General features: G+C 35.3%; 1 non-coding gene across 1 annotated transcript; it reads left to right on the top strand.

The window, feature by feature from the left end:
• Positions 1–1,324: 1,324 nt before the first annotated feature.
• LOC132542269 (U6 spliceosomal RNA) lies at positions 1,325–1,427 on the top strand. Its single transcript, XR_009553369.1, has one exon. It is a non-coding gene; the product is annotated as a U6 spliceosomal RNA (small nuclear RNA).
• The last annotated feature ends 2,680 nt before the right edge of the window (positions 1,428–4,107 follow it).

The following is a 4,107-nucleotide window of genomic DNA, read 5'->3' on the forward strand; positions in this document are numbered from 1 at the left end:
CAGGTGGGGAGCCAGGGGCTCGAACCGGGATCCTTATGGTCCTTGTGCTTTGTGCCACGTGTGCTTTACCGGCTGCGTTATGGCCCAACCCCCGCCTACACTGTTTTTTACTGCTTTTGCAATTGTTCCTATATTACTTTATTTTTAGTTGACCCTTTAGAGTATGTCATGTTTTCCATGTTGTTACTTATTTTGGTTGAGAACCTAAGTTGTTATAAACTGCCCCCTCTTTGGTGTTCTCAGCCCCCACACTTAAAGGTAGATGAATACCTGGGATTTGTGACTGGCATAAAAAATGGGGGCCATTTTACACAACTGATCCTCTACTCTATAGGATTAGCTCCAACTTCAGGTAATGATGTCAACATTAAATTGAATGTGGGATACTCAGATGGTATCTTGGAATAGTTGATGTGTGGGAAACTTAAACATTTGGTGTCAGAAGTTAGTTAAAATGTAGGAGTAAAGGCAAACACATTTCCTAGACATAGGGCACTGAAAATATATTATATACAGAACATAATGGCGAAGAAAGATAGATATTTTTGTATAGAAAAGTTAAGTTTGTGTAAAGCCACTCATGCTCCCCTGCAGTTTAGTCCCAAAGCAGTGCCATAGTTAAAGGAACTCAGTCCCACCAACCAAACATTATTTCAAAATATTTAAATTTTACATAATCATCTCTTCAATCATCCATAATTAGAACCATCTACAATTCTTTCTGAATCTTAAGCTCTACACCATAATGTCTCTTTGAATATAGAATATATGTGATTGGGTAAGTATATGATATAAATAATAAATCACATAATTTATTTTGCACTATTTAAAATTGCATTAAAAGCACAAGAGAACAACTATGCTCTACATAAGTAGTATGATTCTATGCACATTTAAGAAGTGTATTCTTTGAAGATACCACATTTCTTACCTCTGTTTTTTTAAGACAATGAAGTAAATATATATACTGTATTTTTGTTTCAACACCTCATTTCCCTTCCATAATACAGCCAACATTCTCCTTTTAAAAAAATAACTTTAATAAGTGTATTATTGGATAAGCCAACATTTTCTCTTTCTTATCCACTCCAGTAAGTAAGGACTTCTAGCTTCCATACTCTGAATGTGTCCTGTTTTCATCTTTTCCCACTTAACCTCCTATTTCCCCTATCAACAAAATCCTGAACCTTTTCAGAAGTCAATGGCTCAAGGCAGAGTACCATGGAGGTAGGAGACAGAGAGAAAAATCTAGAAATCCCCAAAGATTAAGACCTTTTGTTCCATAATACTAGAACAGTGACAACAAAAAGAAGAAACCATGTGAGTGTTTTGGCAGCACATGTAGTAAAATTAAAAGGGTCCTAAGAAGATGGGCATTACCCCTGTGGAAGGAAATCACGCAAATTCATGAAGTGGTTCATATTTGGTAAGAAAGAAAAAATAAAGTAAGAAATCACAAAAGAAAGAAAGAGAGAAAGAGGGAGAGAGAAAAAAGAGCTAGTAAAAAGACAGTAAATTTGTATTTTTGGCTTACTATGTCTACTTTAAAAAAATCATATAAGTTGCCATTTTAGTCAAAATAATTTTTTCTTGACATTAAGACATTGCTAGGATTTGCCTTCTGTACTACTCCACCACTCCCAGCAAACTCCTCTTTTCAGTTTTTTTTTTTTCCGAGTAGTGAATAAGACAGAGAGGGAGAAAGCAAGAGATAGAGAGAAGGTGAGATACCACAGTACTGCTCTTCCACTCTTTAAACTTCCCCTTTGCATGGTGGGTACTCTCATGCACAGCAAAACATGTGCTCTAATGGGTGAATTATTTCCTGCTCCCCTGAAAATTCATTTTTACATCGAATTTGGTTTAATGTAAGGGTACTTGAAGAAAAATGAATTATTTCATGTCTTTGGTTTTCAACAATGAAGAGGAGAAAAACAATGACTAAAATAAGCATCACAGAGCTAGAAGTAGTTCACAAGATGGAGTGTATGCCTTGACATATATGTGGCCCAAGTCTGAACCATGCTATTGTATGAGAGTACAATTGTTATCTATCTGTCTACCTATCATTTATCTACCTTTCTATCATCTACCTGTCATCTATCTATCTATCATCTACCTATCTATCATCTATCTACAATCTATCATCTGTCTATCTCTCTATCTATCCATCCATCTATCATCTACTTATCATCTATCTACCTTTCTATCATCTACCTATCATCTATCTACCTATCTATCATCTATCTACAATCTATCTATCTTATCTATCTACCTATCATCTACCTATCATCTATCTGTCATCTACTTATCTATCATCTATCTAAAGTCTATCTATCTATCCATCCATCTATCATCTACCTATCATCTATCTACCTATCTATCATCTATCATCTATCTACAATCTATCTATCTTATCTATCTACCTATCATCTACCTATCATCTATCTATCTACCATCTACCTATCTATCATCTATCTACAATCTATTATCTATCTATCTATCTATCTATCTATCTATCTATCCATCCATCTATCATCTACCTATCATCTATCTACCTATTTACCATCTATTTATCATCTATCTATCTATCTATCTATCTATCTATTTATCTATCATCTATTTCTGAATCAACAAAGTTGACCCAGGAATTGTGAAATCATATATGTGTGAAACCCCATCTCTTCAAAAATAAAAATAAAATCAGTATCACAAATGGCAATCATACTTTTTGCATCTGTTACTCCACAATTCTTTGCCTTTACATATATCATCATCTGGGTCTCTAAAGAAACATTTAGGTTATTTAACATGATCATTAAATGGTTTATTTCCTTCCAAGGGTTTAGGCTTTATTATAACCCAAGTCTGACCTCTTTCTTAAAGCCAGAGACTTCTCATGTTGTCCATTCTGTCAAAACACCTTGATTATTCTGTAAAAGTGAAGAGATCTTCAATCACCATTTTAGCTGAATTCCTTGATCTAAGCTATATTTACTTTTTTATTATCTAATAAGTATATATTTTGTCATTACTGAGGCTTAACTAATGTAGGAAGAGTTTTTCAGGTAGAGAGATACAGTTTTTTTTGGGTAGAGAGATATAGGGAGAAAGATACAAAGGGAGAGAGGGAGAGAGAAAGAGAGAGAGAGAGAGAGAGAGAGAGAGAGAGAGAGAGTTCAGCTCTGGCTTATGGTAGTGCTGGGGATAGAACATGGGACCTCAGAGCCTCAGACATGAAAGTCATTTGCAGAACCATAATGCTGTCTCCTCAGCCCATTTTTTTTAATTGGGGAATTAATGTTTTACATTCAACAGTAAGTACAATAGTTTGTACATGCATAACATTCCCCAGTTTCCCACATAACAATACAACCCCCACTAGGTCCTCTGAATCCTTCTTGGACCTGTATTCTCCACACCCACCCACCCTAGAGTCTTTTACTTTGGTGCGATATGCCAGTTCCATTTCAGGTTCTGCTTGTGTTTTCTTTTCTGATCTTGTTTTTCAACTTCTGCCTGAGAGTGAGATCATCCCATATTCATCCTTCTGTTTCTGACTTATTTCACTCAACGTGATTTTTTTCAAGGTCCATCCAAGTTCAGCTGAAAACGGTGAAGTCACCATTTTTTTATAGCTGAGTAGTATTCCTTTGTGTATATAGACCACAACTTGCTCAGCCACTCATCTGTTGTTGGACGCCTGGGTTTTAGCCCATTCTTATAATAGTTTCTACCATAGACTCTGAGAACTTCATTTATCTTATTTTCTAAGCTTCAACTGTTTCATTATTTAAAAAAACTGTGTGTATCCTTATGTTCATATCAAATAGTTGATCACTTCCTAGTGTGTCTTTCTTTGCTTTATATGTTCCATAACAAAATACTAACACAGTGTTTTCATGTCGGTGTATGACGTCAATACCTTAGCTATTTAGTGCAGCCACATTATACCATGAATTTTACCAGATGGGATCAAACAGGCTGATAGTAGTTTGCAACTTACACCACTTAAACTTGGCTAATGCTACTTGTAGTTGGTCAAAATGTGTGTAAAACTCCTTTCACACATGCCTAATAATTCTGCAGACCTTATTTTAAAGAGAG

Source organism: Erinaceus europaeus, chromosome 12 (genome assembly GCF_950295315.1).
Source record: "Erinaceus europaeus chromosome 12, mEriEur2.1, whole genome shotgun sequence".
NCBI classification, from domain to species: Eukaryota; Metazoa; Chordata; class Mammalia; order Eulipotyphla; family Erinaceidae; genus Erinaceus; species Erinaceus europaeus.